This window comes from Gorilla gorilla, chromosome 11 (genome assembly GCF_029281585.2).
Source record: "Gorilla gorilla gorilla isolate KB3781 chromosome 11, NHGRI_mGorGor1-v2.1_pri, whole genome shotgun sequence".
Lineage (NCBI taxonomy): Eukaryota > Metazoa > Chordata > Mammalia > Primates > Hominidae > Gorilla > Gorilla gorilla.
The window spans coordinates 27,227,443-27,254,125 of NC_073235.2; the positions used below are offsets into that span (position 1 = coordinate 27,227,443).

Here is a 26,683-nt window from a genome sequence, read left to right on the forward strand (position 1 = left end):
TGGCCAGCAGTTTCCAAATCTATGTGCAATTAAAATTCTCTGGAGAACTTTATTAAAATTTCAGTGCCTGATCCTAACACCCAAAGATCATAAAGAATTGCTTCTGATGTAATATTTTTGAAAGATACTCAGATTATTTCAAAGTGCAGTCAGGGCCCAGAAGCACTGCCTTAAAGAACCAGAGGATTGAGATTAAGAAATTCTGGCAAATCAAAACAACAGTGAGGTATCGCCTTACTCCAGTTAGAATGGCTGTTATCAAAAGTAAAAAAATATAACAATTGTTGTAGAAGATATGGAGAAAAAGGAATCCCTTATACACTGTTGGTGGGAATGTCAATTAGTACAGCCATTATAGAAAACAGTATGGTGCCTCCTCAAGAAATTAAAACTAGAACTACCGTATAATCCATCAATTCTACTACTGGGTATGTATCCAAAAGAATGAAATCAACATGTCAAAGAGTTATCCGCACCTTCATGTTTATTTCAGCATTATTCACAACAGCCAACATATGGAATCAACCTAAGTATCGATCAGTGAATGAATGGATAAAGAAATTGATAAATTTATGCAATGAAATACTATTCAGCCATAAAATAGAATCAAATCCTGCAATTTGCAATAATGTAGATCAACCTGGAGAGCATCATGCTAAGTGAAATGAGCCAGACACAGAAAAGCTAATACTGCATGATCTCACTTACATGTTAGAGTCTATAAAGCTGATCTCACAAACTTAGAGAATAGGATAGTGTTTACCAGAGACTGGGTCGGGTAAGGAGGAGGGGGAAATGGAAATAGTTTGGTCAATGGGTACCACATTACAATGATATAGGAAGAATAAGTTCTGGTGTCCTATTTCACAGTAGGGTGACTATAGTTAATGATAATGTATTAAATATTTCAAAACATCTAGAAGAGAAGATTTGGAATATTCTTACTACGAAGAAATTTTAAATATTTGAGGTGGCAGTCATGCTAATTACCCTGATTTGATCATTACACTGTGTATGCATGCATTGGAACATCATGCTATATCACATAATATGTACAATTACTACATATCAATTAAAAACATAGAAAGAGTGGAATAAAAATTCGATGTGAAAATAAAAATAACAAGGGGATTTATCTTATAATACATATTATTATAGCATAATGGATATCTGCTGAAAATATAAGCAAAACAATTAAACAAAGTCAAATTGATGTATTTGCAAATATTGCTAATCTTTTTATATTGTTCATGGAAACATTTTATTCAGTCAATTTTTCTAAGTCATTGACTTGAGATCCCATATTTTTGAATGTCAAATACAACATTGAAAAGAAGACAAAGAAAAAAAGACCCTCTGGCAGATGGCTTCCCTGGACAGGACCTACCTTTCCAGATGTGACCAGGCTTCTTGAATCCCAAGTAGAGAGTCAACGTCCTTGTCACCATCACCATAGAAATAACTATCAGCAGGAGAGCAGCTACTTTTTATTCTACTTTGCCTTTTATATTCCAGGCACTTTCATGCTTTACTTAGAGATAATTTTGTTTAATCTCAACCATAGTCTCTAGAAGAGAGAAAGAAATCTTCATTTTAGACACGCATTCCAGGTGACTGCTATATATATTAACTTTGAGGGACATTCCGTCCCACTCCTTTTTTTAAAAAACACCACTAGTGTGTGTTTTATGCCTGTGTGATCATTCTAAAACTAAGTCTGAGGATAGATTGCCTTGCTCTTCCCTCTCAGGGGCTACCCATCACCATGAAGTGGATCACTCTGTCCTGTCCTCAGAGACTATGGTTATGAGACTTCAGAGAGAGCATCTGTGAGTGTCTAGAAGCCAGAGGCCAGCCCACCTCTCCAGCTTCACCCAGCAGCATTCTTCCCCATCACAGCGCACACACAAACAGGCATAGGCACATAAACAAATTCGAAACTGTTTGCAGAAACACATGTACATACTGAGGCCTTCCATCATACCACCTGCTCTCTCTATGCTTTAAATTATTTCTCACAGCATCCCCTACTTTCCCTGTGGCCTCAGCTCCCTTGTCAATGTTCAACCTCCTCTCACAGCCATGCTTTCCATCCATTCTGCCCAGTGTCTGGATCCCTGAAAACTGTGGCCTGCTAGGTATGAGCGGAGAGCAGGTCCCAAACAAAAGCCCAGAGGTGGAGCTTCATGTGCCGTGTTATGTGTACGCTTGTGTGTATATATGTATGTGTGTGTATATATGTATTTATGTGCATGCTCATGTGTGCTGATGCCAGTGAGGAGCACTGATTGATGAAAATGGAAAGCCTGTCTTTGGAGAAGATTGATCTCCATGAATCCACTTAACAGTAATCACAAATTCCACTGGATAAGCAAATACTTTACTTTGACAATTGCTGTTTTCCGCGTCTGATGCTGCCTGAGGGCCCGGGTAATGCGGCTTCTCACTGGCCTGGTGTTGCCTTTGTTTTACAGGGAATATGTCCACTCCTTCTCCTAAATCTGTGATGGGAGTGGATGGCTAGGGCACAGTGGTCATGGGTTGTGAATGCTGCTCTTTTCAGGTGGATCCTAGGATGAACATGGAGCAACGCAAGTAATGTAGTCTCGGACAATTACAGACATCAAACTGAAAGCAATATTTAGGTTCGTCCAATTAACCTCCTTCTACAAATAGAGAACCAGGTCCACCACGCTAATGGTATCATGGGACTAAGTCATGTTGCCCCCCTGCCTGCTGCACTTGTGTCCAGATAACAGGCAAGCTTTGTCCCAAAAGAGGTCCTTATTGAGGAAAGGAGATGAAAATGTTGCATTGGATCATGAGCTAATAATATTGGAATACACGCAACAGTTACTAAGTTCAAAGATCCTAGGGCTCTCAGGTCAAGGGAGGCTGGGCCACCGGGAAAGGTGGATTTTGACTTGTTCAGATTGTTTTCTACTGTAGTAGCCAGAGTTCCTCTGCATGTTTCCCTGTTATTCTTACACTGTTGAGTTCATGTGGTCCCTTTGTTTTTTGTTTTGTTTTGTTTTGTCTTGAGACAAGAGTCTCGCTCTGTTGCCCAGGCAGGAATGCAGTGGCGCGATCGATCTCCGCTCACTGCAAGCTCCACCTCCCGGGTTCACGCTATTCTCCTGCCTCAGCCTCACGAGTAGCTGGGACTACAGGCGCCCGCCACCATGCCCGACTAATTTTTTGTATTTTTTAGTAGAGACGGGGTTTCACCGTGTTAGCCAGGATGGTCTCGATCTCCTGACCTCGTGATCCGCCCGCCTTGGCCTCCCAAAGTGCTGGGATTACAGGTGTGAGCCACTGCGCCCGGCCATGTGGTTGCTTTTTATAAAAACAAACTAGTTCCCATTCCTTCTGAATATTCTGAAATATTTTATCTAAATACTCAGAGAAACTCCATTTTTAAAAAAATACTTTTCTTACTGTCTAAATGAGCTAGACTACTACTGTTTAGTAAAGGTAGCTTTATTCTTTGCAATCTTCTGGAAAAGAAAGCAAAGTATTCAGCTAGGAAAGTACGTATAAATTTAAAAGGAAACAGAAATTCTATATTTTAAGGTGTGACACAGGTTGTCAAACTGTCTACTCCAGTCAGAGCTCTGATCCTTTCTATTTAACTTATTTATTTATTTATTTATTTATTTATTTATTTATTTATTTTTGAGACAGGGTCTTGCTCTGTCACCCAGGCTGTAGTTCAGTGGCACAATCACAGCTCACTGCAGGCTCAATCTCCTGGGCTCAAGTGATTCTCTTACCTCGGCCTCCTGAATAGCTGGAATGACAGGCGCACGACACCATACCCAGCTACTTTTTTTTAAATGTTAGCAGAGATGAGGTCTCACTACATTGCCTGGGCTTGATTCTTTATTTTTCACAGGAAATGTTGAATGTCATAAAGCCCCAGGTCTACACCAAAACACAAGACGGGCCCATCTAAGCCTGGGGGTTGTGGAGGCAGAGAGAAATGGGGAATGACTGTAATGGGTATAGGGATTCCTTTTGGAGTGATGAAAATTCTAAAGTTATATTGTAGTGATGTTTGCACAGCTATGAGAACATATTAAAAACTGTTCAATTCTACACTGTATATTGTTGAGCTATATGGCATATAAATTACATCACAATAAAGCTTTTTTTTTTAAAGGAGGTATCTTTGAAATTCACGTGCATAGAGACCAACAGCACTAGGTTGAGACAGGTACTATTCATGTTTCTGATAAACTCCAGCGATGTTTTATAACATCGTAATTTTCAGTAACTATTGTTATATACCATTTCTCATCTACGAAGCTGCCTCCAAGTTGTAACTGACTTCATTTAGCCATTGTGCCTTTTCTATGTGAAGTAAATACATACAATACAAATTTCCCTCTTCTCCAAGTCACCCCAGATTTGAAACCGGAGGGAACAAGTGATCGCATTTAACATAAGTGGTTGTTTCAACAGCTGATATATAGTTACACATTTTTAAGGGCAGATAGTTCCATCTACTTCCATATGTGAGTGTTCTCTTTTAACCAAATTTATTGTTTGGTTACAATAATATCATTTACCATTATTTCAAAATTATGGATGGATTGTAACAAACAGCAGATTGTAATGAGCTCACATAAATAATTGTTAGGTATTGCCATTAATTAAATGTTGCAGAATTCTTTTCTTTTTGTGTGTGGGCCTGCCTCATTGTGCCAAGAGATGGTATCTACTGTTTATTAAGCAACAGTAAATGCAAAGAAGTGATGGTGATAAATGGTTTTATAGAAATTCTCAATATTGTACTGTCACTTGTATGTGACTCGTGAGTTTGCATGAATAATGAATATGGGGAAATGGGATTTGTTACCCACATTTTAATTAAACATAAGATGAAAGACCACAGAGAAGGGAATATTCAGTAGGGGTATGATTTATTTGAATTATCAGCCCTTTATATGGTGGGATTTGAGAAGCAGTGTGGTCTGCTTACTTTCATTTTGCTGTTTGGCCTGTGTCAGTGTGAAGCTCAATATCGTTGAAGCTGTTTTATCAATGGCAAGTTAATTAACCTCTCTGAAACAGTTTCCAAAGATTCAACAATAAAAATAAAGCAATAGCCTCCTGGAGTTGTTGTCAGGATTACATAAAATAATGTGTCCAAGATACCTATGACAGTATAGTAGGTGTCAAAAAAGGTGAGTTGGATTTCATTAGAAGGCTGATCCCAGGGGTGTTCTTTGTATGAGGTAATTTGTCTCTTCTACAAATTACAATGTACTTGAAAGACCATCGTTAAGTCTTGTCTCCTTTTTGGGTCTTTAAGTCATTTTAATTCAAAAAGTACCCTAAAGAGTTCCCCTAAAATGTGGGGAAGTACACACATTAATAAACCAGTGGTGATGGTGTAAATTAAAATATATTTTCTAGAAAATGATTTGGGTATATATATATTTAGTATATATTACATGAAAAAGTGTATTTTAAAATATTTATTATAGGACATAACAAGACATGTTGATAAGGATTTAGGCATAAATAAGGTAACCACTGCATTGTTTGTAATGTAAACATGTAGGAATAGCTGAATATCCAACTATAGGGGAAGAGTTAAATACATTTCAGTAGCTCATTTAGCAGCCATGCGCTCTCTAGCCCCATGCCTTCACACTCAGAGCCAAAGCTGAGAGAGAAGGAATGTAGGAAACCACGCCTGCCATTGACTGGACCAAGCAGGAACCACAAATCAAGGTGTTAAGCACCCAGGAAGAACATTTTTGTAATAGTTATTGGGTTATTCCCAAGATTACTGCCTCTACTGGAGAGCTTCAGAAGCAGTGGAGACCTACACGTGCATCTACATCTATGTCTATGTCTATGTCAATATCGAGAGAGAGAGAGAGAGATGATGAAGACAGTTATGTATAAATTGATATATAAAAGCTTCCCTCAGATTTTATATTTATAAAACTATTTTGAAAGTTTTATTTATAAACTTTTTCCCAGTGTGTCTAAGATAAAATTGCTCTGAACTTTAAGACAGATTCCATATTGAGATATTATTTATTGATGCTTTGCAGACAACAGAGAAGACCTATGAGGTAGGCTACTCTAAAGACATCAGTCTATACACTGTTGATTCCACAGGTGTAATTATTGCTCCAAAGCTGCTACTAACTGCCCGTGTACACAGAAAACATATCTGAGCTCCACACTGGTGAGAATCGTGCCATAGCCAGTTAAAATTATACTTTGTCCTGATGATTTGTTCTGAGTAATAGATATTTCTACCTAAATGTAAGATTAGAAATGGAAATAAAGGAGGGGTAGAATCAGTTATTTAGAAGTTGTTTTCTCCTCTGACATTTTCATTTACTTATCAATTTTAAATATATAAGGCATTTAAGGCACTAAAGCCATCAGTACCTTTCTGAGAATGAGTTTCAGAAATTCAGCTTTATAACAGCTATAAATAAACATGTTCTGGGCAAATAAATTTTATTATGGCAACTAAATAGCGCTTCAGTGTTAATTTATATTTCCAAATTGATTCTCCTAATTCAGTATACTTATAACTAATTTGTCCTGCAGAAAGGTTATTTTTAATGTCTGTTTTGTATTATTCATGTAAATTTTCTATATTAATGTATACATTCATAAATACAAAAATATTCATATGACAAAATATTATATGAACATTAAACTGCACACAATAAGTGAAAATAACAGGATTAATGATTTAAAGGTAATATGTAAACTGTATAAAATACATCATGCATATACTGAGAAATGTTACAAGTAAACACACAAAAATAATAGCTATTGCCTTTATGAAGAAATTATGTTTTTTAAAATGTTTATATCAATACTTTTTTTCATTTTTTGTAATTTTGATGGTGAGTATATGGTAGTAAAAGCCAAATAAAATACAAGTACTTTCCTTTAGTTATGTCGTGAGAATTAAGTATGATTTTTCATGTGACAATACCCATGATAGCACAATGCTCAATGAATGATGGGGCTCAATGAATGCTCCTTTTCTCAGATTATATTTGAAGAAAATCAGGATCATTTCTTTCTTCAACATATCTTTTCCACAGTCTTTCATAGTTCTTGAATTTTCATCATTGTGAATTTTCCTATTTGAGTCTTGAAGTTTTTAAATGATGAGCAATCCTATAGCAATTCAATTTATCCTGGGATGAATCCAGGATAGGAAAGAATCTCCAGCAACTTCTAGTTGATTCCTTGGCATCAAGAATGAGTTCCCCATCAGCCGAGGAAGAGTCTGACCAGACTTCGTTTCCCTCGGCTGTCAAGTCAGTGTTTAAAGATTACCCCTCCCCTAAGGGTACTCCTGAAACTGGCCTAAACAGTCCAAATTATCACCAAGAGAGAGCTTTCTTTGACTTAAATGGTTATCTCCTGCTAAAATGTAATTATTCTTCTAAAGTTCTCATGAACTTATTATAGGTCAGATGCACTTAAGTGCAAATGAATTGTAGCAGAGTAAAACTGGCCTGAAATGTTGTTGGGCCTTCGCCAGGGAGGGCATTAGAAACTGGACACATTTCATTCCCCTTGGATTTCCTTCATATGCTGAAGTTGGAAAAGAGGCTTATTAACTTTAGAATAACTACTGTAATTTAAAATTACTACTCCATTTATACTTTCTGTAATCATCATGACAAGACTTCAGGGCAACTATTATTATTATTATTATCATTACTATTGTGAGTTTTTATATTGTTATACTACCATCACAGAGACTGAGACATCAAGAGTTTGGAAAACTTATCCAAGTATTAAGTTCACGTCTCCTGTTGCTTAAACTCCCGGGTCCTCTAGGGGCAGAAGAGAAAATAGATAAAAGCAGTCATTCCTAGAACAGTTGCTGTTCTCCAGGATTCTCAATGTTGGCTACATCTTGCATGTGCAGCCCAGGAAGGCGCATGGGGAGAGTCCCTTGCTAACTCACACTCTCTAGGATGTCAGCTGCACACATCACACGCTTCTTTCATTGTTAAAATATGTATAGGTCTCTCCTGGCTCCAGGCTCCTTCTTTATTTCTACACTAGTGAGAAAGTGTCCTGACATTGATCAAGAGCATTTATCATGCTAGAAGTTTCCAATGAGAATTTGGAAACAAAAATTAAATTAAACAGTGACTTTTGTTTGACCTTCTCCCTTCTCTGTGCTGATATTTTTGGATGACAAGTGGGGAAGATGGTTTTTATTTTTCAAGCTAAAATTCAAGGGTTTAAGTGGATCTCTGCACATGTAGTACATTGTTATCATACATACCTACATAATGTTTACATAATGTCTACATAATATCTACATACATATCTCCATAATGTTTTTGCCTGTGTGTGTGTCTTTATGGCTCTTGGTTTCTTTGTCTATTGCTGTATCTCTCTATGCTTTATTCTCTCTAGTATTTGCCTATCTAAGTCTATTATAAGAGGTGAACTGTTGTAGTGAAAGGCAGACTCTGAAGCCAAAATTTCTGAATTTGAGTCCCAGATCCATGACTTCTATGCTGTGCGCTTAAAATAGTCTCTGTAACATCACTGTTAGGTTATAGCTATTGTCTTTATTATTAATCATTATTATTAATGTTTGTATCTACCTAAGCCAGCAGGCGTGACTCGCCAGAATTCTGATTTTTTTAAAAAATAAATACATCTCTGCTTATACCTATTGTGGAACAGGAGCCACTGTCACTCATGTGAAAATCAGTTAGACCTGTGATTTGATTTAACCTAGCTGCAGAAAAATAGAGGCAGCAGATTTGAATCGACTTTGTTTCCTTCCCTCAGTTGTATCTTATTAGTATGTCACATACTTCAATTTCAACTGTTCTGAAAGTTAGCTACCTATCTATGAGCAATCTTTCAGGGCTACTCTATGTACATATCATATATGTGAAGTACCATATCTCTTAAGTTGGAGTTCCCAAACACTTTCTCCACATTGGTGGGGAATGATTCTTTGAATGGCTGACTGCTGACCACCCACAGGGGTCTGTTCCAGGCTGCCATGAAGTGCATGTAACCCACGCTACCTAGTAAGTCAGGTGACGATTGCTTTACTGTATTAATTCAACAAACAAATTAAATGCTAACAAAAAGAAGATTAAATTATAAGTTAAAATGTTTACTAACATAAAACAATACCCCAAATGAGGTGATACAAAAGCAGTCAAAACAAAACAAAAAGAGAACTTTCTTCCTGTTCTAAATTATAGTTGACCCTTAACAATATGAGAATTAGGGGTGCCAACCCTCCTTGAGGTCCAAAATCCACATTAACTTTTGATTCCCCTAAAACATAACTATTTATAGCCTACTGTTGACCAGAAGCCTTACCAATAACATCAACAGTCAGTTGACATATGTAAGACTAGTATCTATTTATATTGTATGCATTCATGACATAGCTAATGTTTTCTTAATTTTTCAATATTTCTAGGCTATGTGGTTTGTCTAAGAGTTTTTCTTCAAATTGCTGCAAATCTCAAAAAAAATCAACCATATTTATTGAAAAAAGTATGTTTAAGTGGACCTGTACATTTCAAAACCATGTTGTTCAAGGGTTAACTGTAATCTCTGCTCAGTCCAACACTATTTACCAGCACCAACACATTTAGGTGATAGTTTTCTTTTATATTTTAAACACTATCCACTGATGTGAAACTTGTCCCTTCTTTCTTTGTAAATGTTTATTTCTATTAAATATAGAAACAAGAATTTATATAACACATAGCATTAATAATAATAATAACACCCATGTGGCTGCATAAATTTTATTGCTGCATAACAAACTACCCCAATACCTAGCACCAAGAAACAATCACATTACGCTGATGACTCTATGAGCAGGAATTTGGACCTGATATAATGGGGATAGCTTGTCTTTGTGTGCCAATGTCTGGATCTTCCTCTGGGAAGATTCAAAGCTTGGGAGTAACATAGCTTTGGTCTGAACTCAGAAGAATAATCAGTAATTTTAAAGACTGGTGCCTGGGCTGGGAGGACTCAAAGACTATAATTGCTGAGTGGAGCACCTACAGAGGGTTTGGCTTCCAGACCTCCCAGCAGCCTCTAGGTCATCACACTTTTTGCACACAGCAGCTCAGAGGTCCCACAAGCTCTGTAGTGAACAGGGGAGAAGCTGCAGCTCATCTTCTGACCTCATCTTGGAGGTTTCAAAAAAAATGCTATTGGTTGAAGCAGTCCCAAGTCTACCAAGTTTTAAGTGTAGGGGGTCCATAACTCACTTTTTAATATGAAGAGTGAAAAAGCAAGAAGAGCTTGCTGGTTGGGAGATATTGTTGCAGATGTCTTAGTAAAATACCCACCATCCAGCTCACAAAACAAAGAAAGATCAGTCTGTCTGAATTATCCCATGATTAGTTTCTCTTCCCTCCCAGAGAGGTAACAACTTTTTCTGTGAATCTCCCCTTAGCTGTTTTTTAATCTCCAAATAATATATTATTTTGCTTTTTCATTTATTAACCTGTGTTAACTTTGTTAAAATGGTGGATGGTAGTTTTAAAACATGCCTGCAAATTCTCTTTTGCATGCAAAAAAAGAGTTGGAGTCAAACCCTTGTTCTGTGAATATGAGCTGGTTTACAGACCTGCTTCCAATAAATTGAATGTGGAAGAAATGGAGTGTGATTTCTAAGGCTAGTTCATAAAAGGTGATGAAACTTCCACCTATCTTTCTTGGAACATATGTTTTTGATGCCCAGAACTGTCATCTAAGAAGTCCAGCTATCCTGCAACCACTGTGCTAAAGACATCATGTAGAGAAACCACATAAAGATGGCTGAGATGACCAGCTATTCAGCTCTCAGCCATTTGAGTCTTTTAAGCCCAGATATCAGTCACGTGAGTAAGAGAGCTGTTGAGTTACTCAAGATCCAGTCATTGTTATAACTGCAACCTTATGAGAGCCCCTGGGCAAGAACCACTGAGCTAAGCCCAGGCAACCATCAGTACTGTGAGGGATAACAGTGGTAAATAATTATTATTTTATTAGTTCATGTTTGGTCAAAATTCCTCTACAAAAACATTGGATCTGATACACACACACACATACACACAATATAATATATATAGGAGTAGATTTTTAAACTATTTTTTAAATTAACTCCATGTTAATTTGGCTTTTTAATTTTCTGTCTGTACTGGGGTAAATTTTTTAAGATTTTTTTTCTACACATTTCTCCATTTCATCTAGTTTTTCAAATGTATTTGGACAAATTTTTCTAAATTTGTATTTTGTCTTTTATAATTGTATTGGTATTTTTCTTTTACTTGATTGTGTAGCTAATGATTTTCACACATATTTAAAGAGCTTTGTTAACATTTATTTATGGATTCTATTTTTTAATCTTTCAAATTAATATTTATTTACATATTTATAATTTCCTTTCTTCTTATCTCATATGCTTTACTCTTTCATTATTGTCTGAATTTTTAGGCTTTCATACACTCATTTTTACTCCTATTGATATAGCCATATAATGCTAAAATATTGGAGCTAGAGATAGGTATGTCACTATGGCATAGATTTCTTACTGTGTTTTCATTTTCAAACTTTAAACATTATGAATATTCAGTCTGTGTTTCACTTTTTATTTACAGATGTGTAATAGTATGTTATATTGTTTCCAGATTTATTATCTTCTAAAAAATAGAATGTTCTAGTACATTGTCCTGTGGTCAGTCAAGAGTAATATTTTCTGGTATATTACATTTTAATAGTCAGATAATTCTATCCACATTACTTTTATTCTTTGGAATTTATAGCAGTATTCTTTTGTGCTATCATCAATTTTCATAAATATTTCTTGTGTATTTGAAAGAAGGTATATTCTTTATAATTTGGGGTACAGATTTTGATGTATGTCTAAAAGATTCTTTTTTATTTCTGTTCCTATGTCTTCGATATCTTTAGTGATTTTATTTGCTGTTATTGAATGCCCTGAATTTGATTAAGGGAAGTTTATTAAAGTTTATTATTAATATGCTTTTATATATTTATTTTTACATCTTCTGTAATTTCTGCATTATGAAAATTATTTCTCCATCTTTGAACAAATAAATATTTAATATTTTCATTGTAATACTTTAACATTCCAAAAGGTCCTGTCTTTGATAACTCTTTAGTCTCAATCTTCGTCATAGATCATGACGGAGAAACTACTTTCCTTTTGTTTTCTATGCCTCATATACCATTTTTTTAACCATTCTGTCTCTTTCCTTTATGTGTATTTTCTGCACAGTGTTTGATTTTACTTTCTAAGCAAATCTGAAAATGTTATTTTCAGTTGGTGAGTTTGACCCATTTACATTTATTAGTGTGATTAATATGCTTGCCTTCAGGTTTTCTAAATGTTTTTTTGTTACAGTCTCTATATGAATATATGTATACACAATAATAAACCTAGACACTCACACACAGACACACACAAAATACACACATATATTATATATATTATTTCACTATGTAATCTACGTGGTTTACCTTTGTTCATTTTTGGTTTTTATTTCCATATTTAGGAAGCTATTGTATCTAGATTTTTTTTTTTTTTTTGAGACAGAGTCTCACTCTGTAACCCAGAATGGAGTGCAGTGGTGCAATCTCGGCCCACTGCAACCTTGGCCTCCCGGGTTCAAGCAATTCTCCTGTCTCAGCCTCCCAAGTAGCTGGGACTACAGGTGCATGCCACCACGCCTGGCTAATTTTTTGTATTTTTAGTAGAGGCGGTGTTTTACAATGTTAGCCAGGATGGCCTTGATCTCCTGACCTTGTGATCCACCCGCCTCAGCCTCCCAAAGTGCTGGGATTTACAAGCGTGAGCCACTACACCCGGCTAGATGTTTTTTCATACATTATGTTCTTACAGATTTCATTTACACTAATATCCTTATAACCCTCTTTCTCTATTTCACTAGACCAATAGATGTGGACTAGTGGTTTCCTATTATGAGTAATATTGAAATGAGCAATAATGAACGCTCCTTATTTTCCTCCCTTAGCATCCAATTAGAGACTACATTTCTCCTCCAGTTAATACCTATAAGCAAACTAGGGAGCTTATTCTACTTTCAAGAGGACAGAACATTTGCTTTTTATGAGTATTTGGTCCTTCATATTTACACAGTAAGTATTTTTTCTTTGTTTCTTTGTTTTGAAATCAGTCCTCTCTTACACTTTCCTGCTTCTCTGAAGCCACTCAGAAGGGGAGACAGGTGGCAGGACGCACAAGGAATTTTACCTCACTGGGTTGAAAAGCATCATGAAAGCATTTCAGGTTCTTTGACAAGTGCCTCTGTTCCCTCCAAGGTAAATCGTGAAGAACACTAACAATCTCTATTAACGTTATTCAAATTGGTTTCAGTAGGCTGTTATTCCACATTATGTTAATTAGCTTGTTTTGAAATTTGTTTTCTAAATTAATCCCAAAAGCAGTGGGTTACGGAAGGATATATGAGAGCCTTTAAGACTCTGAGGAGTCTTAAATAGGCTAATGGATGTAGTGAATCTCCAAGAGTAGGATTTTGCATCCAGTATACCACAACGTTATATGACTATGAATCCCCTTTCTCCAGAGTACTCACTAACCTCTTCCCAAAGTAGTGTTTTAAGAACATGGATTTACCGAGGCTGGTCTCCATCAAGAGATTTAAGAGATGGCATGATAAAGCCACCTATTCTGTATTCCATCTGTGAAACAGCAGAACTCAGATATTCTATTGAGAGGAGGTAAATGATATTCTTTTCTGAACATTTATTTGTATCTTTTGATTTTTACTGGGGCTGAGTAACTTCTTGGAAAGTAAAATGCTCAAACCTTTTTAACCTTTTCTGTTTAAATATTGTCTCAATCAAGGTTTTGTGCTCCAAGCAAGAGAAACTGACTTTAATTGAGTTAAGCAAAACAAGAAATTTATTAAAAAGCCATTGTAACTCAAACACTGATGGTAGTCAGGAAGCTGCATTTGGTTAGCTAGCAGAAATCACAGAAGACCTGGATGCTCAAGAACATAACACAACATCCGGTTGTTACTAGAAGTTGCCTGGGCAGTATGCAGCCACCACTAAGCGAGCACCACTGCTCCTGCACATTCATACACCATGAGTTCTAACCAGCCTGCGTCTCACTTAACTCCTGATTCTACATCTCACGGAGGAGTGTTCGGTTGGCAAAGTCTATGCTGCTATCTGTCCTTTATCTTTGCTGGTAGAGCTAAGAAGAGAGATGGCTTGGCTCCTGGAGCCTTATGATGGTGGAGGATGCCTGGCTTTCACCAAGGATGTGGTTCTGTATTTCCTCGCAACTTTCTGTTTAAGCATTTGGACGCCAAATGAACAAACAAATATACAGTCAATTGTCCTCTGCGGATATATGCAACTATATCTGAAGGATTTGGGGGATCTGACAAAGGCCTTATTATAAGAAAAGGCATGAAAACCCTCAGAGAAATTTTATTAAGGAATATTACCAAGTAAACCAAATGCTACAACTATTCATGAACTTAGAAAGTACCATTGAGAATACCTGAGATGGAGGCTCCATGAGAAATTAGACTACATAGTTAAGTAGGTAGTAGTTCATAGTTATTGATATATGGATGTATGTATTAACACATGTGTTAATATATCCATGTGTTAATACATACATCCATATCCATTTTTCCACCCAAGGCTGTGAAATATAAAGAATAGTTTCTAGGGGCCAGACACGGTGGCTCACCCCTGTAATCCTAGCACTTTGGGAGGCTGAGATGAGTGGATCATCTGAGGTCAGGAGTTCGAGACTAGCCTGGCCAACATGGTGAAACCCCATCTCTACTGAAAATACAAAAATTATCTGGGCATGTTGCCATGCGCCTGTAATCTCAGCTACTCAGGAGGCTGTGGCAGGAGAATCGCTTGAACCCGGGAGGCAGAGGTTGCAGTGAGCCAAGATCGCGCCATTGCACTCTAGCCTGGGCAACAAGAGTGAAACTCTGTCTCAAAAAACAAACAAAAGAAAACAAAACAGTTTTTAGAAAATGTATTCAGTCACTAATTCCCTCATTTATTTATTTACTTGTTAATCCAATTATTCAATCTGCGAATACTGTCAAGAAGATGAAAGACTATCTTTGAGGAGCTTGAAGGAGCTGACATGAAAGCACGTCATTATAACAAGATCATACATGAAAGGATGTATTGAACAAACATTTATTGAGCACTGATTATGTGCTATGCATCTGGGGCATACCGATATTCAATACTTCGTGATGACTCTCAAAGAACCCCAGTTAATGATGGAAATAAATGCCTAAATAAGTGCAGTAATTACAGTCCTGTGTGGAAAGTGCAATAATAGGAATACAGACAATGTTAGCACAGAGATGATTTAATAGACTCTAATGCACATTAGAACAAGTACTTGGCAATTATTAAGTGCACTGGATGAAAAATAGTAATAATATTTTCTAATTTGTCAGGTTAAAAATTTGCTGATTCTAATTTTCTTTTCCCAGCAAATTGTCCCTTTATTGAAAACATTATCTGGCCTAATTCCCCATATTATAAAACACTTTACCATTAAATAGCCTTTAGTCGGCAACCTGGGATAACTTCAAGTTACCCTGGGAGAAGGAATTACATTCAGGAATTGCATTTGCGATTTGGTATTTATATTTGTGTTTAATGGAAAAGGAGGCAATGAAAGTATTTAAATAAATAATATGCTGTATTGTATTATTCTCAGTTTTCATATTGCCAAGTAGAGAAATAAAAGCCCAATTTCTTCTCAGTCTCAATTTGCTCACCTTATTCATGCATGGATTCATTTGTTTCTTCAATAAATACTTACTCTGTGTCAAGCCTATGCTGGACCCTGGTGTTACAAAGAAGAAAATAGCATAGACCTGGATTTGAGGTTCTTAAAAAATTACTGCAATATTAGGTGATTAAATACAATAAAAACAGTTTGTTTTAAGAATGAGCACATAGGGTTGGGTGTGGGGTTCACTCCTGCAATCCTAGCACTTTGGGAGGCCGGTGTGGGAGGATCACTTGAGCCCAGGAATTGCAGGGTGCATCGCGCTATGATCATGCCACTGTACTCCAGCCTAGGTGACAGAGTGAAACTCAAACCCTATCTCAACAACAACAGCAACAACAACAACAACAATGTGCACATAGGAAGCACAACTCTTCATGGAGGAGCCCATATTTGTAAGTTTACAGCAATAGATCAGAACCATGATGACTTTTCATTGCAGAAGTCAGGAAAGGAAGAAGAACTTACAAAACTACAAGTAGGGGCAGCGTGTAAGGAGCAAGACAGATGCTTTTTTTAGTGAAACAATCACTTAACTGCATAAAATTATTTAAAAATAACAAACCAAACCAAAACAAAAGCAACACTTAGTCTCTGGAAATTTTCATAAGGGCATACAGCAATTGAGACACAAATATTCAACAAAATCTACTAAATCTTTGTAAGAACAGTGAGTCTGTGTAACAAATTGCCTCCCAGGTCAGTGTAACAAAGCTCTATTCTGGGTGAGTGTGGCTAAAGACTCCAGGTTCCCACTCTTACCAGCTGCTGGTCTAGAGCTACAGTGGCAAGTGACTGTTGTCCCAGCTACTGTGGAGTCTGAGGCAGGAGGATCACTTGAGCCCAGGACTTTGAGGCTGCTGTGAGCTATGATTATGCCACTGCACTCCAGCCTGGGTGACAGAGGAAGACCTTGTCTCTAGTAAAACAAATCAAAATAAAATAGAGCTACAAACTGAACCCAAGAAGAGCTAGCACCAGCTTCCCTCACCCCACCCCAGCTCTGTCCTGAAAATTCTCTATTATTTGAGGCTGCTTTGGCCAAGAGTACTGAGGTTCCCACACAATTGTAGAATGGCAATGATAACTAAATTAATATACAAACTGAAAATATTCCTTATCAAAATTCCAGCTTCCATTTTATGCAGAAATTGACAAGCTGATCCTAAAATTCATTTGGAAATACAAGGGATGAAAAATAGACAAAACAATCCAGAAAAGGAAAAACAAAGTTGGGGGACTCACACTTCTTGATTTTGAAACTTTCTACAAAGCTACAATAATCAAAACAGTATAGTGCTGGTACAAGGATAGATCTATAGATCAATGGAATAGAAATCAAAGTCCAGGAATAAATTCATACAATCTGTGGTTGATTGATTTTCTACCAAGTGCCAAGACTATTCAATGTGGGTATAAATAATAGTTTCATCAAATGATACTGGGACAACTCAATATCCATATAAAAAGGAAATAAGTTCGACCCCTTCCTCACATCATGCCCAAAAATTAACTCAAAATACATGATAAGCCAAAATGTGAAAGTCCAAAATATAAAACAGTCAGAAGAAAATGTCGAAGTACATCCTCAGTATATTGGGTTAACATTATTTTTAGATATGACAGAAAATAATCCAAAACAACAGAAGAAAAAAATAGATAAATTGGATTACAGCAACATCAAAATGTTTGCTGCATCAACCAATACCATCAAGGATGTGTGTAAAGGATACTAACAGAATGTCAGAAAATATTTGCAAATCATGTATCTGAAAAGAGAATTATATCCAGGCTATATGAAAATATCTTAGGACTCAATAACAAATGATAAATAAGCCAAGTAAAAATAAAAATTTTTCTAAAGAAGATACACAAATGTCCCATAAGCACATAAAGAATGTTCAACATCATTTGTCATTAGAGAATAAGTTAAAATCACAATGATATACCACTTCACTCATACTAGAGTGATTATAATAAAAGACAGATATTAGCAAGTATTGGCAAGGCTGTGAAACTCTCATACATAGCTTCTGGAAGTGTAAAATGATATAGTCATTTTAGAAAATCCTTTGTCAGTTCTTCAAAATGTTAGATATTGAATTAGTACATGACCCGATAATTCTAGCCCTAGGTATATATCCAAGAGAAATGAAAATGTATATCTACATACAAACTTGTATATGGATGCTCACAGAAATTATTCATAGTAAAAGTGAAAGCAACCTAAGTCTTCATAAACTAATGGTCGGATGGACAAAATTTGGTATATCCATAAAATAGAATATTATTGGGTAACAAAAAGGAATGAAGTATTGATACATGTTACAACATGAATGAACCTTGAAAACATTATCCGAATTGAAAGAAGCCAGTTACCCAAAGAAAATGAATGTTATGTAATTCTGTTTATATGAAATAAGAACAGCAAATCTGTAGAGAAAGAAAATAGATTAGTGGTTATCAGGAGATAGGGGGACAATAGGCGGCATGGGGACGTGACTGCTAAAGAGTAAGCATATTATTTTTGATGTTATTCTAAAATTAGATGATGATGATGGTCCCACAACTCCGTGTAGATATTAAAAACCTTTGCATTGCACAGTTTAAGTAGGTGAATTGTATGGCATGTGAATTATAACTTAATAAAGCTGTTTAAGGAAAAAAAAGAAACTTCTATGCATTATACCTTTTGTCAGGTACCTTACTTTGGGTGTGTACACGGATTACCTACATTTCCTCTACCCTCTGAGATGGATACAGATTGGAGGGAGGTGTCACGGTAACTAAAACAGTCCAGGCATCCCTGGCATTAGCACTTACTTATTCAAGTTGGGCCTTGTATTGCTCCAAAGTGGGAAATATTCCTGGGTAATATTTGTGGTTTATTCCATATGCCCACCAATAGGTTTGCTACTAAACATCCTCGATGCTGTGCCCTGGGCATGATGCTTCTATTCATTGCCGTCTCTCTTCCACAGGGCTCTGCTGACAGTCGCTGACTGTCCGCTGACAGTCTCTTGCTCCACTTGTCACACTGGGGGCTGCTGCTATTACTCTGGGTGTGCCACACCATACAGGGTGCCTCTGCTGCTCTGCATTGCCTCTTTGGCCTTGTCAGATGCCACAGACCATGTCTGGTGTCTACTGCTGGTCCACTAGAACCTCACCAGACTCCCTGGCCACACATACAGTCTAAATCCCATTGTGATGTTCTGTGCTGCCAAGTATTGTGCTTTGGGATCAAAGTGTTGAGAAGGACAGTGTCTCTTTCAAATGTCATTCCATTGGGGTCAACTCTAGTGATTTCTCACTGTATTTGACACTTTAGTGCAAGAGCTCTCTCAGTTTTTAGAGTCATACGTTTCCCTGTACACATATTCATAGAGCTGGAGAGAGTGAGCAATAGCCAAGACATTGCTGAAATCACAATGTGGACCTCCTCAAGGCTATGCATGTACATTATTGCAAAGAATAAGGCTTTGTTCTCATCCATCCTCTGGTAGTCACAGCTTTATTTTAATTAGAGCTGTTTCCATAAAGCTAGCATAGAGATATGTGTCTGTCTACAGGACGAGTTCGTGAGATGTGCCCAAAGCAATGGTAAATAAGGCTTGAGTTTTCTAGGAGGCAATTCAGTCCTTCTGCAAATAGATCCTCACCTCTGCTGCTACATTTGGTATGCACTTTTACCTTGGCATGCACCATGGTGCCCTGTGATTATTAATTTACTTCCATGTCTTGGTCTTCATGTCTCTCTGTAGATCTTTAAGGGCAGGGACAATACATTATTCAACTTTATTTAAAAATTCTAACATCTATCCTAGTGTTAGATACTGAGCAAACATGCAGCAAATGTGTCCTGTATAAATGAAACAAGTCATATTCCAATTTATTTGTTTTCCTCCTGGTTTTACTTAATGAAACTCATTGAACTAAAAATATCTAATCTTTATATTCCTCCAGCAAACTATGAGACTTAGTCCATTTTAGATTCTCATTAAAATTTACTGAATTGCCTTTTTTGGTATTCATAAATGTATGAAAGTGACTTACCAATTAGTGATAATTATTATTAATTGGTTATTAATAGATTATAATTGGAGCCCAGCACATATTGTTACAGGCCTTATCATATTTCAGGCAACACTTCGATTTTAAAACAAACATTAAAAAAAATTCTTATTTGATGACTCTGAGGATAGACCTCCCACCATAAGCCTTTATCCATGCTAGAGTGGAATAGACAGATGCATTTCATTTACAGCGTAAGATAAAATTGCTCTTTGATATTCAGTACTCTGTGTGGGGAAAGCCTTTTTTTTCTTTTCTGAATTCCAGTAATTGTCTTGTTCGTAGTCCCTTGCTGCAGACCTTTGCCTCCTGCCAACTGCTTGCCAGACGTGGTCTCAATGTTAAGAAGGGAGAGGTTCCCAGAGAGCATAAGATATATATTGAAATCAAACATTTTTCTAAAACTATTGTTTTCCAATTTCCACTAAATCATACTTTTTGTGACCCTTCTTACTCAGTGGATTTCAAAACACTTAGCAAAAGAATAACTAAAATAAAAAGTCATTACTCACAGATGCTCTGCACACCTGAAGGGTAAAGTTGGTTTTTTTTTGTGTGTTATTTATACCAATGACACACCATTTCTTTACTATTTTTGAGTTTCATTCTTTAGGTTAACTGGCTCCACTTTGATTTCTGCTGCTCAGCTATGACATAACAATTGAATTTAAGTATCAGCCTATTACTTACTCTGTATGTTTCAAAATTCAAGGTCAGAATAAAAAATTAGAAAACAAATGGGGACATCAAGGCTTTTTCTCTATCTCAGAGTAAATCATAGTCCATAAAAATTCTAAATTCACAGAAAATGTTCAAAACTCCTCTCTGCTGGCTACTCTCTGTGTGACCTGGGCAAAGTTACTCAGCCTTTCTCTATCATGAGTTTCTAATCTGAAAAAAAAGAAAATAGTGCATTGTTTATAATACCTATGTTATAGGCTTGCTTGAAGAATAAATTGGTTGTGACGTTATCAAGGTGGCAAACTAGAAAGATCCAGGCCCTCATTCCCCAGTGAATATATTAAGGAAACAAATAGAGGCTGACTAAAACAACTTGCTGGGATTTCTGAAAATCAGTCAAAGATCTATACGACCAACTGAGAACTCAATCAAGAAAAAGCCGCCATGTTCAATACATTAGGAAATTTCATGTGTCCTATCCTACACTCTCTTCCGTGCGGTGTGCCATAGTTTGGGAAGTGGCAGCCCATTCTCTAATTCCCTCTGTGAACCACAGAGAGCAGAGAAGACCTAATTTTCAATATCTTATCCTGTCTGGGGACTGCTTGAAGGATTGGTCTCTGTGTCACCTAACATGGAGCTCAGATAGCCAAAGAGTACAGCTTGAATCTTAGGCTAGTAAAAACCACTGGAAGCATCAAGCATAGCTCATAAAAGTGAGGAAAACTATAGACTTGTAGATGTTTGAGGCTAGAGCTTACTGACTTAGGAACACAACAGAACACCTAAGGCCCAGGGAAGGAACATAATAAGTAAGGTCACATAGAAAATAAGAAATTTAAAAATAACTGTGTAGGGAGAGAAATCAGAAAAAAATAAAATATAAATAAAAGCAGACACACAGCCTAGCAAAGACACCTATCCAGAAAAGTCCTGAGAAGACCGCAAGTCTTCATATTGGGCCAATTACAAGTCTCAGAACATGCCCTGCTAATTAATAAAGCTTTCCCCTGCACGGAGCCAATCTGCAATGAATAGGAGAGGTGGCTGTTCTTTCAAATGACCAATTTTCAATTAAAGATTGCAAGCCCAACAACAACAACAAAAAAACAAAAACAGGAAAAATCAACTCATTCAAAGGTACAGAATACATTTCGATAAGCAGTCCCTGAAGCAACACAGGCATTGGACCCACTAAACAAAGACTTTAAAATAACTATCTTAGACAAGTTCAACAAGCTAAGCAAAAACACAGACCAATAACTAAAACAAATAGGAAAGTGATATGTAAACAAAATGAGATTATCAATACAGATAAAAATTATTGTATTTATTATTTTAAAAAGAACCAAAGAGAAATTCTAGAGCTGAAAAACAAAATACCTGAATGAAAAATTTTAATAGAAGTATTTAACAACTGATTTGAATAGGCAGAAGTAAGAAAAAACAGATTTGAAGTCAGGTCATATTAAATTATTGCATCTGAAGAGAAAAATAAATACACAGGAACATAAACAGAAAAAAAATCTCCGTGACCACAGATTTTTAATGGAAATACAGTAGAGAAAGAAGTAAAATCTGGCATTGACTATGTAAACTTGGAAAGAGAGGAAGTTAAATCTAGAGTTTCTGTGATTTAAGATAAGTTGTTATCAGCATGCAACACACTATTGTAACTATGAAATGTTCAATGCAAATCTTATGAAAACCATAAAAATACAATAGATACACAAAATATAAAGATAAAATAATCCAAGCCCATCAATACAAAAAACCATCAAGACCTAAAGAATGACAAGGGAGAAAAAGAGTAAGAGAACTACACAAAAGACAAAACAATTCACTATTTGTAAGAGTAATTCCTTACATAGTAATCATGATTTTAAATATAAATGAACTAAACTCAAAAAAAAAAGATGTAGTGTGGCTGAATGGATTAAAAACTGAGATCCAACTGTTTACTGAATAAAAAGACTTAATGATAGATTTAGGGGCACACATAAGATGAAAGTGAAGAGATGGAGGAATGTATACTTGCAAGTGGTAACCAAAAAGAACGAAGAGTGGCCACACTTATATCAGACCAAAATAGACTTTAAGTCAAAAACAGTCACAAGTGACAAGAAGGTCACTGTATAATAATAAAATGGTCAACTCTAAAGGAACTTAAAATAATCGTAAATATATATGCACCCAACATCAAATGACCTAAATATAGGGTGAGTATCCCTTATTTGAAATGCTTGGGACCAGAAGTGTTTCAAATTTGTTTTTCTTTTTATTTTGTTTTGAAATATTTGCACATATATAATGAGATATCTTGGGAATGAGAACTAAGTCTATATATAAAATTCACTTATGTTTTATATATACCTTATACATATAACCTGAAAGTAATTTTATATAATATTTTAAATAATTTTGTATATGAAACAATGCTTATGTAGATTGAACCTTCAAAAATTTAAACTGTCACTATCTCAGCCACTCATCTGAAAAATCTGTGATTGTTTGGTATCACCATTATTCTTGACTGCTAATAAGCAATCATTTTCCCACACTTATTCACACAAAGGTACTTAACAGTATTAAATGTGACTGCAACTCATCACATGAGACCAGGTGTACAATTTTCCACTTATGGAATTATGTCAGTGCTCAAAAAGTTTTGAATTTGGGAGTATTTCAGATTTTGAATTTTTAGATTACAATGCTCAACCTGTATATAAAGCAAATATTAGCAAATCTTGGGAGAAATAGACAGCAATATAATAATAGTAAGAAACTTTCATGCTCTATAATGTATACATCATTTAGAAGGAAAATCCATAAGATAAAAGCAGAACTGGATAACGCTATAGGCCAAATGAACCTAACAAACATATATAGAACTTTCTACCGAATGGCAGCAGAATATAGTTTATTCTCAAGTGCACACAGAACAGCCTGCAAGACAGATCATACACTATGACATGAGACAAGTCTTAACTCATTTAAAAGGATTTAAATTAATTAATACATCTTTTTATCACAATGGAATGAAAATAGAAATCAATAAAAGAAAGAAAAGTTATAATCGATGGAAATTAAACAATAATCTTCAACAACTATTCAGGCAAAGCAGAAATTAAAAAGTAAATTGAAGAATATCTCAATTTAAATAAAAAAACACAACATATCAAAACCTATGAAATGCAGCAAAATCATCACTCAGAGTTTACACCAAAAATGCCTACATTAATAAAGAAAAAAGATCTCAACTAAGCAGCTGAACTTTGTACCTCAAGAACTAGGAGAAAAAAACTAAACCACACATTAGCAGAAAAAAATAATAAAGATTAGAGGATATATAAGTGAAACAAGGATGGACAAACTAACAGTTAATTTTTTGAAAAAATGTAAACTAAGAGTTAATTTCTTGAAAAAAAAATAAACAAATTGGCATTTAGCCAAAGAACAAAGAAAAAAGAGAGAAGACTTATAAAATGAGAAATGAAAGATGAGACATTACAACTGATCTCACACAATAAAAAGAATCATAAAGGACTGTTATGAACAAGTATATGCCAACAAATTAGAAAACCTAGAAGTAAGAAATAGTTTCCTAGAAATGTACAATCTACTGAAACTAAATCAAGAAGAAATAGAAATCCTTAGCATACCAGTAACAAATAGGGAGATGGAGGCAGTAATAAAAAATGAATGAAAGAAAGAGAGAAGGAAGGAAGGGAAGGGAAGGGAAGGGAACAAAGGGGAGGGGAGGGGGAGGGGGATGGGGAGGGGGAAGAGGAGGGGGAGCGGGAGGGGGGAGGGGGAAGGGAGCCAGGGGCTAGATTGTTTCAAGGGTGAATTCTGCCAAACATTTAAAGAAAATTAACACCAATCATTTCTAAACGCTTTCAGTATATGCAATAGAGAATAATTCTCAACTTATTTATAAGGTCAGAATCAACCCAACAGCAAAGCCAGGAAAAGACCCCACAAGTAAAGAAAACTACAGGTCAATACTTTTGAGGAATATTGATGCGAAACTCCTCAAGAATGCTAGCAAACAAAATATAGCAGCACATTAAAACAATCAAACACCATAACCAAGTAGAATTTATTCCCAAGATGCAAGGATGGTTCAACATGCACAAATTAATCAATGTGATACAACACCACATTAACAGAAAGAAGGATATCAATTACATAATCATTTCAATAGATGTAGAAAACATTTAGCAAAATTCAACACATTTTTATAATGAAAATTCTTAACAAACAGCGTACAAGGAACTTACCTCAATACAAAAAAAGTCATTATGAAAAGCTCTTACTAGTATCACAATCAGTGATGAAACACTGAAAACTTTTCTTATATGAAATAAGGCAAAGTCTATTCAAAGTAGCCTGGAAGTCATAACAAGGGTAATTAAGCAAGAAAAGTCATAAAGACCTCACAAAAACCTTTTTAAACCAATAAAATTGATTCAGTAAATTTGCCGGATACAAAATCAACATCAAAAAATCAATTGCATTACTATACAGTCCTTTAAACAAGGCAGAAGTTAGGGATGCTGATCCTCCATGCAGAAAATAAATTGTATATAACTTTGACTTCCTCAAAACATAACTACTAATAGCTTACTGTTAACCAAAGCCTTACCTACTGATAACATAGTCAATTAACACAAGAAAATGTTATTAAGACAATCATAAGAAAAATATATTTGCTATTTATTAAGTGGGAGTTGATCATCATAAAAATCTACATTCTTATCATCTTTATGTAGAGGAATCTAAAGAGAAGAAGAGTAATTGGTGTTGCTTTCTCAGGAAGTGGCAGAAGCAGAAGAAAATCTCCATATAAGTGGATCTGCACAGTTCAAACCCATGTTGTTCAAGGGTCAACTGTACACCAACAAGTAACTATCTGAGAAAAAAAACTAAGAAAACAATCCCATACCTAATAGCTCTTAAATGAATAAAATGCTTGGGAATAAACTTAACCTAGGAGACTTGTTTACCGATAACTACAGGATCTTAATGGAAGAAATTTAAAAATACACAGATAATTGGAAGGCCATCTGTTGTTCATTTATTAGACTAATATTGTTAGGGTGTACATAATTCCCAAAGCAATCTTTAGATTCAATACAATTACTATCGAAATCCAAATGACATTTTTCAGAGAAATAGAAAAAATGTCCTAACATTATTATGGAACCACAAATGACCCTAAATACCCTAAAAATTTTCTTAGGAAGAACAAATACCCTGCAAATATCACATTCCCTGATTTTAAAATATAATATAAAGAGGCTGGGCATGGTGGCTTAAGCCTGTAATCCCAGCAATTTGGGAGGCCAAGGTGGGTGGATCACGAGGTCATGAGATTGAGACCATCCTGGCTAACATGGCGAAATCTCATCTCTACTAAGAATACAAAAAAATAAAATTAGCTGAGTGTGGTGGCAGGCACCTGTAGTCCCAGCTACTCAGGAGGCTGAGGCAGGAGAATGGCATGAACCTGGGAGACAGAGCTTGCAGTGAGCCGAGATCGCGCCACTGCACTCCAGCCTGGGTGACAGAGCAAGACTCTGTCTCAAAAAAAAAAGTACAAAGCTACAATAATTAAAACAGTATGGTACTGGCATTAAAAAAATAAACAAATTGAACAGTGTAGAGAGCACAGAAATAAACCCATGCATATGCAGTCAACTGTTGTTCAAAAAGGGCGCCAATAATACACAATGGTGAAAAGATAGTCTCTCCAATGAACAATGTTTGGAAATTTTTAAATCCACATTTAAAATAATAAAACCCTAATCTTAAACTATATAGAAAACTAAACCCCAGATAGATTAAAGACCTAAACATAAACCTGGAAACAATAAAACCCTTAGAAGAATAATAGAGAAAATGTTGGAGACATTGGTCTTGGCCATGGTTTCTTGGACATTACTCAAAAGCACATAAAACAAATTAAAAATAGATAAATTGGACATCACAATGAAAAATTATGTGCAATCAATGAAGCAAAAATTATATAATCAGCACAGCAAAAAGCCAAATTATGGCACTGGAGAAAATATTGGC

At 35.8% G+C, this 26,683-nt stretch overlaps 1 long non-coding RNA gene across 1 annotated transcript in view; it reads right to left on the reverse strand.

Moving 5' to 3' along the window:
* Nucleotides 1-1,387: 1,387 nt before the first annotated feature.
* Nucleotides 1,388-26,683, reverse strand: part of LOC134756613 (uncharacterized) — a 44,446-nt gene continuing 19,150 nt past the window's right edge. The window contains exons 2-3 of the long non-coding RNA XR_010129498.1: nt 2,385-2,570; nt 1,388-1,567 (exon numbers count right to left, since the gene is read on the reverse strand). This is a non-coding gene — a long non-coding RNA (uncharacterized lncRNA). The remainder of the gene's footprint in view (nt 1,568-2,384; nt 2,571-26,683) is intronic.